The sequence below is a fragment of the Sphaerodactylus townsendi genome, linkage group LG17 (genome assembly GCF_021028975.2).
Source record: "Sphaerodactylus townsendi isolate TG3544 linkage group LG17, MPM_Stown_v2.3, whole genome shotgun sequence".
In the NCBI taxonomy this organism is placed as follows: Eukaryota; Metazoa; Chordata; class Lepidosauria; order Squamata; family Sphaerodactylidae; genus Sphaerodactylus; species Sphaerodactylus townsendi.
Genome location: NC_059441.1, coordinates 7,862,859 through 7,873,720, shown reverse-complemented (window position 1 = coordinate 7,873,720; position 10,862 = coordinate 7,862,859).

Below are 10,862 nucleotides of genomic sequence, written 5' to 3'. Positions count from 1 at the left end.
CCCCCCCCCCCACCCCCCCCCCCCCCCACCCCCCCCCCCCCCCACCCCCCCCCCCCCCCACCCCCCCCCCCCCCCACCCCCCCCCCCCCCCACCCCCCCCCCCCCCCACCCCCCCCCCCCCCCACCCCCCCCCCCCCCCACCCCCCCCCCCCCCCACCCCCCCCCCCCCCCACCCCCCCCCCCCCCCACCCCCCCCCCCCCCCACCCCCCCCCCCCCCCACCCCCCCCCCCCCCCACCCCCCCCCCCCCCCACCCCCCCCCCCCCCCACCCCCCCCCCCCCCCACCCCCCCCCCCCCCCACCCCCCCCCCCCCCCACCCCCCCCCCCCCCCACCCCCCCCCCCCCCCACCCCCCCCCCCCCCCACCCCCCCCCCCCCCCACCCCCCCCCCCCCCCACCCCCCCCCCCCCCCACCCCCCCCCCCCCCCACCCCCCCCCCCCCCCACCCCCCCCCCCCCCCACCCCCCCCCCCCCCCACCCCCCCCCCCCCCCACCCCCCCCCCCCCCCACCCCCCCCCCCCCCCACCCCCCCCCCCCCCCACCCCCCCCCCCCCCCACCCCCCCCCCCCCCCACCCCCCCCCCCCCCCACCCCCCCCCCCCCCCACCCCCCCCCCCCCCCACCCCCCCCCCCCCCCACCCCCCCCCCCCCCCACCCCCCCCCCCCCCCACCCCCCCCCCCCCCCACCCCCCCCCCCCCCCACCCCCCCCCCCCCCCACCCCCCCCCCCCCCCACCCCCCCCCCCCCCCACCCCCCCCCCCCCCCACCCCCCCCCCCCCCCACCCCCCCCCCCCCCCACCCCCCCCCCCCCCCACCCCCCCCCCCCCCCACCCCCCCCCCCCCCCACCCCCCCCCCCCCCCACCCCCCCCCCCCCCCACCCCCCCCCCCCCCCACCCCCCCCCCCCCCCACCCCCCCCCCCCCCCACCCCCCCCCCCCCCCACCCCCCCCCCCCCCCACCCCCCCCCCCCCCCACCCCCCCCCCCCCCCACCCCCCCCCCCCCCCACCCCCCCCCCCCCCCACCCCCCCCCCCCCCCACCCCCCCCCCCCCCCACCCCCCCCCCCCCCCACCCCCCCCCCCCCCCACCCCCCCCCCCCCCCACCCCCCCCCCCCCCCACCCCCCCCCCCCCCCACCCCCCCCCCCCCCCACCCCCCCCCCCCCCCACCCCCCCCCCCCCCCACCCCCCCCCCCCCCCACCCCCCCCCCCCCCCACCCCCCCCCCCCCCCACCCCCCCCCCCCCCCACCCCCCCCCCCCCCCACCCCCCCCCCCCCCCACCCCCCCCCCCCCCCACCCCCCCCCCCCCCCACCCCCCCCCCCCCCCACCCCCCCCCCCCCCCACCCCCCCCCCCCCCCACCCCCCCCCCCCCCCACCCCCCCCCCCCCCCACCCCCCCCCCCCCCCACCCCCCCCCCCCCCCACCCCCCCCCCCCCCCACCCCCCCCCCCCCCCACCCCCCCCCCCCCCCACCCCCCCCCCCCCCCACCCCCCCCCCCCCCCACCCCCCCCCCCCCCCACCCCCCCCCCCCCCCACCCCCCCCCCCCCCCACCCCCCCCCCCCCCCACCCCCCCCCCCCCCCACCCCCCCCCCCCCCCACCCCCCCCCCCCCCCACCCCCCCCCCCCCCCACCCCCCCCCCCCCCCACCCCCCCCCCCCCCCACCCCCCCCCCCCCCCACCCCCCCCCCCCCCCACCCCCCCCCCCCCCCACCCCCCCCCCCCCCCACCCCCCCCCCCCCCCACCCCCCCCCCCCCCCACCCCCCCCCCCCCCCACCCCCCCCCCCCCCCACCCCCCCCCCCCCCCACCCCCCCCCCCCCCCACCCCCCCCCCCCCCCACCCCCCCCCCCCCCCACCCCCCCCCCCCCCCACCCCCCCCCCCCCCCACCCCCCCCCCCCCCCACCCCCCCCCCCCCCCACCCCCCCCCCCCCCCACCCCCCCCCCCCCCCACCCCCCCCCCCCCCCACCCCCCCCCCCCCCCACCCCCCCCCCCCCCCACCCCCCCCCCCCCCCACCCCCCCCCCCCCCCACCCCCCCCCCCCCCCACCCCCCCCCCCCCCCACCCCCCCCCCCCCCCACCCCCCCCCCCCCCCACCCCCCCCCCCCCCCACCCCCCCCCCCCCCCACCCCCCCCCCCCCCCACCCCCCCCCCCCCCCACCCCCCCCCCCCCCCACCCCCCCCCCCCCCCACCCCCCCCCCCCCCCACCCCCCCCCCCCCCCACCCCCCCCCCCCCCCACCCCCCCCCCCCCCCACCCCCCCCCCCCCCCACCCCCCCCCCCCCCCACCCCCCCCCCCCCCCACCCCCCCCCCCCCCCACCCCCCCCCCCCCCCACCCCCCCCCCCCCCCACCCCCCCCCCCCCCCACCCCCCCCCCCCCCCACCCCCCCCCCCCCCCACCCCCCCCCCCCCCCACCCCCCCCCCCCCCCACCCCCCCCCCCCCCCACCCCCCCCCCCCCCCACCCCCCCCCCCCCCCACCCCCCCCCCCCCCCACCCCCCCCCCCCCCCACCCCCCCCCCCCCCCACCCCCCCCCCCCCCCACCCCCCCCCCCCCCCACCCCCCCCCCCCCCCACCCCCCCCCCCCCCCACCCCCCCCCCCCCCCACCCCCCCCCCCCCCCACCCCCCCCCCCCCCCACCCCCCCCCCCCCCCACCCCCCCCCCCCCCCACCCCCCCCCCCCCCCACCCCCCCCCCCCCCCACCCCCCCCCCCCCCCACCCCCCCCCCCCCCCACCCCCCCCCCCCCCCACCCCCCCCCCCCCCCACCCCCCCCCCCCCCCACCCCCCCCCCCCCCCACCCCCCCCCCCCCCCACCCCCCCCCCCCCCCACCCCCCCCCCCCCCCACCCCCCCCCCCCCCCACCCCCCCCCCCCCCCACCCCCCCCCCCCCCCACCCCCCCCCCCCCCCACCCCCCCCCCCCCCCACCCCCCCCCCCCCCCACCCCCCCCCCCCCCCACCCCCCCCCCCCCCCACCCCCCCCCCCCCCCACCCCCCCCCCCCCCCACCCCCCCCCCCCCCCACCCCCCCCCCCCCCCACCCCCCCCCCCCCCCACCCCCCCCCCCCCCCACCCCCCCCCCCCCCCACCCCCCCCCCCCCCCACCCCCCCCCCCCCCCACCCCCCCCCCCCCCCACCCCCCCCCCCCCCCACCCCCCCCCCCCCCCACCCCCCCCCCCCCCCACCCCCCCCCCCCCCCACCCCCCCCCCCCCCCACCCCCCCCCCCCCCCACCCCCCCCCCCCCCCACCCCCCCCCCCCCCCACCCCCCCCCCCCCCCACCCCCCCCCCCCCCCACCCCCCCCCCCCCCCACCCCCCCCCCCCCCCACCCCCCCCCCCCCCCACCCCCCCCCCCCCCCACCCCCCCCCCCCCCCACCCCCCCCCCCCCCCACCCCCCCCCCCCCCCACCCCCCCCCCCCCCCACCCCCCCCCCCCCCCACCCCCCCCCCCCCCCACCCCCCCCCCCCCCCACCCCCCCCCCCCCCCACCCCCCCCCCCCCCCACCCCCCCCCCCCCCCACCCCCCCCCCCCCCCACCCCCCCCCCCCCCCACCCCCCCCCCCCCCCACCCCCCCCCCCCCCCACCCCCCCCCCCCCCCACCCCCCCCCCCCCCCACCCCCCCCCCCCCCCACCCCCCCCCCCCCCCACCCCCCCCCCCCCCCACCCCCCCCCCCCCCCACCCCCCCCCCCCCCCACCCCCCCCCCCCCCCACCCCCCCCCCCCCCCACCCCCCCCCCCCCCCACCCCCCCCCCCCCCCACCCCCCCCCCCCCCCACCCCCCCCCCCCCCCACCCCCCCCCCCCCCCACCCCCCCCCCCCCCCACCCCCCCCCCCCCCCACCCCCCCCCCCCCCCACCCCCCCCCCCCCCCACCCCCCCCCCCCCCCACCCCCCCCCCCCCCCACCCCCCCCCCCCCCCACCCCCCCCCCCCCCCACCCCCCCCCCCCCCCACCCCCCCCCCCCCCCACCCCCCCCCCCCCCCACCCCCCCCCCCCCCCACCCCCCCCCCCCCCCACCCCCCCCCCCCCCCACCCCCCCCCCCCCCCACCCCCCCCCCCCCCCACCCCCCCCCCCCCCCACCCCCCCCCCCCCCCACCCCCCCCCCCCCCCACCCCCCCCCCCCCCCACCCCCCCCCCCCCCCACCCCCCCCCCCCCCCACCCCCCCCCCCCCCCACCCCCCCCCCCCCCCACCCCCCCCCCCCCCCACCCCCCCCCCCCCCCACCCCCCCCCCCCCCCACCCCCCCCCCCCCCCACCCCCCCCCCCCCCCACCCCCCCCCCCCCCCACCCCCCCCCCCCCCCACCCCCCCCCCCCCCCACCCCCCCCCCCCCCCACCCCCCCCCCCCCCCACCCCCCCCCCCCCCCACCCCCCCCCCCCCCCACCCCCCCCCCCCCCCACCCCCCCCCCCCCCCACCCCCCCCCCCCCCCACCCCCCCCCCCCCCCACCCCCCCCCCCCCCCACCCCCCCCCCCCCCCACCCCCCCCCCCCCCCACCCCCCCCCCCCCCCACCCCCCCCCCCCCCCACCCCCCCCCCCCCCCACCCCCCCCCCCCCCCACCCCCCCCCCCCCCCACCCCCCCCCCCCCCCACCCCCCCCCCCCCCCACCCCCCCCCCCCCCCACCCCCCCCCCCCCCCACCCCCCCCCCCCCCCACCCCCCCCCCCCCCCACCCCCCCCCCCCCCCACCCCCCCCCCCCCCCACCCCCCCCCCCCCCCACCCCCCCCCCCCCCCACCCCCCCCCCCCCCCACCCCCCCCCCCCCCCACCCCCCCCCCCCCCCACCCCCCCCCCCCCCCACCCCCCCCCCCCCCCACCCCCCCCCCCCCCCACCCCCCCCCCCCCCCACCCCCCCCCCCCCCCACCCCCCCCCCCCCCCACCCCCCCCCCCCCCCACCCCCCCCCCCCCCCACCCCCCCCCCCCCCCACCCCCCCCCCCCCCCACCCCCCCCCCCCCCCACCCCCCCCCCCCCCCACCCCCCCCCCCCCCCACCCCCCCCCCCCCCCACCCCCCCCCCCCCCCACCCCCCCCCCCCCCCACCCCCCCCCCCCCCCACCCCCCCCCCCCCCCACCCCCCCCCCCCCCCACCCCCCCCCCCCCCCACCCCCCCCCCCCCCCACCCCCCCCCCCCCCCACCCCCCCCCCCCCCCACCCCCCCCCCCCCCCACCCCCCCCCCCCCCCACCCCCCCCCCCCCCCACCCCCCCCCCCCCCCACCCCCCCCCCCCCCCACCCCCCCCCCCCCCCACCCCCCCCCCCCCCCACCCCCCCCCCCCCCCACCCCCCCCCCCCCCCACCCCCCCCCCCCCCCACCCCCCCCCCCCCCCACCCCCCCCCCCCCCCACCCCCCCCCCCCCCCACCCCCCCCCCCCCCCACCCCCCCCCCCCCCCACCCCCCCCCCCCCCCACCCCCCCCCCCCCCCACCCCCCCCCCCCCCCACCCCCCCCCCCCCCCACCCCCCCCCCCCCCCACCCCCCCCCCCCCCCACCCCCCCCCCCCCCCACCCCCCCCCCCCCCCACCCCCCCCCCCCCCCACCCCCCCCCCCCCCCACCCCCCCCCCCCCCCACCCCCCCCCCCCCCCACCCCCCCCCCCCCCCACCCCCCCCCCCCCCCACCCCCCCCCCCCCCCACCCCCCCCCCCCCCCACCCCCCCCCCCCCCCACCCCCCCCCCCCCCCACCCCCCCCCCCCCCCACCCCCCCCCCCCCCCACCCCCCCCCCCCCCCACCCCCCCCCCCCCCCACCCCCCCCCCCCCCCACCCCCCCCCCCCCCCACCCCCCCCCCCCCCCACCCCCCCCCCCCCCCACCCCCCCCCCCCCCCACCCCCCCCCCCCCCCACCCCCCCCCCCCCCCACCCCCCCCCCCCCCCACCCCCCCCCCCCCCCACCCCCCCCCCCCCCCACCCCCCCCCCCCCCCACCCCCCCCCCCCCCCACCCCCCCCCCCCCCCACCCCCCCCCCCCCCCACCCCCCCCCCCCCCCACCCCCCCCCCCCCCCACCCCCCCCCCCCCCCACCCCCCCCCCCCCCCACCCCCCCCCCCCCCCACCCCCCCCCCCCCCCACCCCCCCCCCCCCCCACCCCCCCCCCCCCCCACCCCCCCCCCCCCCCACCCCCCCCCCCCCCCACCCCCCCCCCCCCCCACCCCCCCCCCCCCCCACCCCCCCCCCCCCCCACCCCCCCCCCCCCCCACCCCCCCCCCCCCCCACCCCCCCCCCCCCCCACCCCCCCCCCCCCCCACCCCCCCCCCCCCCCACCCCCCCCCCCCCCCACCCCCCCCCCCCCCCACCCCCCCCCCCCCCCACCCCCCCCCCCCCCCACCCCCCCCCCCCCCCACCCCCCCCCCCCCCCACCCCCCCCCCCCCCCACCCCCCCCCCCCCCCACCCCCCCCCCCCCCCACCCCCCCCCCCCCCCACCCCCCCCCCCCCCCACCCCCCCCCCCCCCCACCCCCCCCCCCCCCCACCCCCCCCCCCCCCCACCCCCCCCCCCCCCCACCCCCCCCCCCCCCCACCCCCCCCCCCCCCCACCCCCCCCCCCCCCCACCCCCCCCCCCCCCCACCCCCCCCCCCCCCCACCCCCCCCCCCCCCCACCCCCCCCCCCCCCCACCCCCCCCCCCCCCCACCCCCCCCCCCCCCCACCCCCCCCCCCCCCCACCCCCCCCCCCCCCCACCCCCCCCCCCCCCCACCCCCCCCCCCCCCCACCCCCCCCCCCCCCCACCCCCCCCCCCCCCCACCCCCCCCCCCCCCCACCCCCCCCCCCCCCCACCCCCCCCCCCCCCCACCCCCCCCCCCCCCCACCCCCCCCCCCCCCCACCCCCCCCCCCCCCCACCCCCCCCCCCCCCCACCCCCCCCCCCCCCCACCCCCCCCCCCCCCCACCCCCCCCCCCCCCCACCCCCCCCCCCCCCCACCCCCCCCCCCCCCCACCCCCCCCCCCCCCCACCCCCCCCCCCCCCCACCCCCCCCCCCCCCCACCCCCCCCCCCCCCCACCCCCCCCCCCCCCCACCCCCCCCCCCCCCCACCCCCCCCCCCCCCCACCCCCCCCCCCCCCCACCCCCCCCCCCCCCCACCCCCCCCCCCCCCCACCCCCCCCCCCCCCCACCCCCCCCCCCCCCCACCCCCCCCCCCCCCCACCCCCCCCCCCCCCCACCCCCCCCCCCCCCCACCCCCCCCCCCCCCCACCCCCCCCCCCCCCCACCCCCCCCCCCCCCCACCCCCCCCCCCCCCCACCCCCCCCCCCCCCCACCCCCCCCCCCCCCCACCCCCCCCCCCCCCCACCCCCCCCCCCCCCCACCCCCCCCCCCCCCCACCCCCCCCCCCCCCCACCCCCCCCCCCCCCCACCCCCCCCCCCCCCCACCCCCCCCCCCCCCCACCCCCCCCCCCCCCCACCCCCCCCCCCCCCCACCCCCCCCCCCCCCCACCCCCCCCCCCCCCCACCCCCCCCCCCCCCCACCCCCCCCCCCCCCCACCCCCCCCCCCCCCCACCCCCCCCCCCCCCCACCCCCCCCCCCCCCCACCCCCCCCCCCCCCCACCCCCCCCCCCCCCCACCCCCCCCCCCCCCCACCCCCCCCCCCCCCCACCCCCCCCCCCCCCCACCCCCCCCCCCCCCCACCCCCCCCCCCCCCCACCCCCCCCCCCCCCCACCCCCCCCCCCCCCCACCCCCCCCCCCCCCCACCCCCCCCCCCCCCCACCCCCCCCCCCCCCCACCCCCCCCCCCCCCCACCCCCCCCCCCCCCCACCCCCCCCCCCCCCCACCCCCCCCCCCCCCCACCCCCCCCCCCCCCCACCCCCCCCCCCCCCCACCCCCCCCCCCCCCCACCCCCCCCCCCCCCCACCCCCCCCCCCCCCCACCCCCCCCCCCCCCCACCCCCCCCCCCCCCCACCCCCCCCCCCCCCCACCCCCCCCCCCCCCCACCCCCCCCCCCCCCCACCCCCCCCCCCCCCCACCCCCCCCCCCCCCCACCCCCCCCCCCCCCCACCCCCCCCCCCCCCCACCCCCCCCCCCCCCCACCCCCCCCCCCCCCCACCCCCCCCCCCCCCCACCCCCCCCCCCCCCCACCCCCCCCCCCCCCCACCCCCCCCCCCCCCCACCCCCCCCCCCCCCCACCCCCCCCCCCCCCCACCCCCCCCCCCCCCCACCCCCCCCCCCCCCCACCCCCCCCCCCCCCCACCCCCCCCCCCCCCCACCCCCCCCCCCCCCCACCCCCCCCCCCCCCCACCCCCCCCCCCCCCCACCCCCCCCCCCCCCCACCCCCCCCCCCCCCCACCCCCCCCCCCCCCCACCCCCCCCCCCCCCCACCCCCCCCCCCCCCCACCCCCCCCCCCCCCCACCCCCCCCCCCCCCCACCCCCCCCCCCCCCCACCCCCCCCCCCCCCCACCCCCCCCCCCCCCCACCCCCCCCCCCCCCCACCCCCCCCCCCCCCCACCCCCCCCCCCCCCCACCCCCCCCCCCCCCCACCCCCCCCCCCCCCCACCCCCCCCCCCCCCCACCCCCCCCCCCCCCCACCCCCCCCCCCCCCCACCCCCCCCCCCCAAGGAGATGGTCAGCCCCTTTGCGTCTCCCACAGGAGAGAAAGGGGGGATAGAAATCCCAACTCCTCCCCCCCCTCCCCCCCCCCCACCCCCACCCCCCCCCACCCCCACCCCCCCCCACCCCCCCCCCCCCCCACCCCCCCCCCCCCCCACCCCCCCCGAGTGGCGGAGGCTTATCTGGTGAACCAGATGTGTTTCCGCACTCCTACGTTCCTGCTGGGTGACCTGGGGCTAGTCACAGTTCTCTCTGAACTCTCTCAGCCCCACTGACCTCTCAAGGTGCGAGGAGAGGAAGGGAAAGGAGCTTGTAAGCCACCTTTTTTCCTCCTCCTCCTCCCTCTTCTTCCTCCTCCTCCTCCTCTTCTTCCTCCTCTTCTCCTCCTCCTTCTCTTCTTCTTCTTCTTGAGAGCAGCAGTGGCGTAGGAGGTTAAGAGCTTGTGTATCTAATCTGGAGGAACCGGGTTTGATTCCCCGCTCTGCCGCCTGAGCTGTGGAGGCTTATCTGGAGAATTCAGATTAGCCTGGGCGCTCCCACACACGCCAGCTGGGTGACCTTGGGCTAGTCACAGCTTCTTGGAGCTCTCTCAGCCCCACCTACCTCACAGGGTGTTTGTTGTGAGGGGGAAAGGGCAAGGAGATGGTCAGCCCCTTTGAGTCTCCTGCAGGAGAGAAAGGGGGGATATAAATCCAAACTCCTCCTCCTCTTCTTCTTCCTCTTCTTCTTCCTCTTCTATGGCAGTACCAGGGCACAGCATCTCCCTCCAGGAGAGAACACGGAAAGGGCTCGTGCCAGAGAAGGGCCCTAGTAATTATGGAAGTGGCTATTTGTGGCCGAAGGCAGCTACGGGGCAAAGTGTAACTGCTCAGCAGGGTCTCTCCGGCCACACCTCAACCTCACTTGCTCCCTTATTGACCAGACGAGGCGGCCTTCCCAGTGTACACAGATAAATCAAATGTGGTGATTTCACCGGTCCGTCCCTATGATTTTCTTTCTATACTAAGCCCAGCTGCAAGCACCGGGCATGTGATGTCAAATGACAGCTGTGAGTTCCAGCACACGAGCCGTGGAAAAAAAGGGGAACCAGACAGTCAGATGGCTGGTTGTGAAAGCAAGATTGTTTTTGTTATACAGAGAATTCGGCTCCCTCGGCAACACCCCTCGCAGCTGAAGGCCAGGGGAGGGGAGCTGGCCCGCTGCTTGGTTTCTTCAAATCCATCCCACAAGAATTCCGGAATTTCTCCACAACATCCAGCGTTGCCATCTCTGGGACCTCAATGGGGTGCAGTTCCCCCAAAGTTCCCCTTTTCTGCAGCCAAACTCATCTCTGCGGTCTGAAGAAGAGCTGCCATTCACTGTTGGTTCACCTTGGGATAGGTTAGGTGTTTAGGTTTGGTTAAGAACATACAAACTAGCCTGCTGGATCAGACCAGAGTCCATCTAGTCCATCTCTCTGCTACTCGCAGTTGCCCATTTCATGCCACCTTTCCAAAGTTGCAAGTATTAAAACACTAGAGCAACTAAAAAGCAACATTAGAATGACAAAATAATGCAATAAGAACACACAACCCAGCAACACCACAACCAGGGAGGAGAGCCAATAACCATTAGTTATTGTCACAGAGACCTAAGAACATAAGAACAAGCCAGCTGGATCAGATTAGAGTCCATCTCGTCCAGCACTCTGCTACTCGCAGTGGCCCACCGGGTGCCATTGGGAGCTCACATGCAGGAGGTGAAAGCAATGGCCTTCTGCTGCTGCTGCTCCCAAGCACTTGGTCTGCTAAGGCCTTTGCAACCTCAGATCAACGAGGCTCAAGATTGGTAGCCACATAGATCGACTTCTCCTCCATCAATCTGTCCAAGCCCCTTTTAAAGCTATCCAGGTGAGTGGCCATCACCACCTCCTGTGGCAGCATCTTCCAAACACCAATCACACGTTGCGTGAAGAAGTGTTTCCTTTTATTAGTCCTAATTCTTCCCCCCAGCATTTTCAATGGATGCCCCCTGGTTGTATGTCCTATTAAGAGAAGATCAGTATGTATGTATGCCCCCTGGTTGTATGTCCTATTAAGAGAAGATCAGGGTCAGATTCATTTCTCCTGAATGGAGGCCGTGTCTGTACATGTCCCAGAAATGCCGGAGTTGTTGGGAATCAGTCAATGTGAAGAAACCCCACCTTGAGAAGAGGAGGCGTGTGCTCGGTTTCTTGCAGCGCCGACTAATCCCCATTGACGTAAATATAACCCAAACCTTGCAGTCTAACAACCATAGAGTAGGAGTCTTGCAGGGCACGGCTAGACCCTCAAAGGGAAAAAGCACAAAAAAG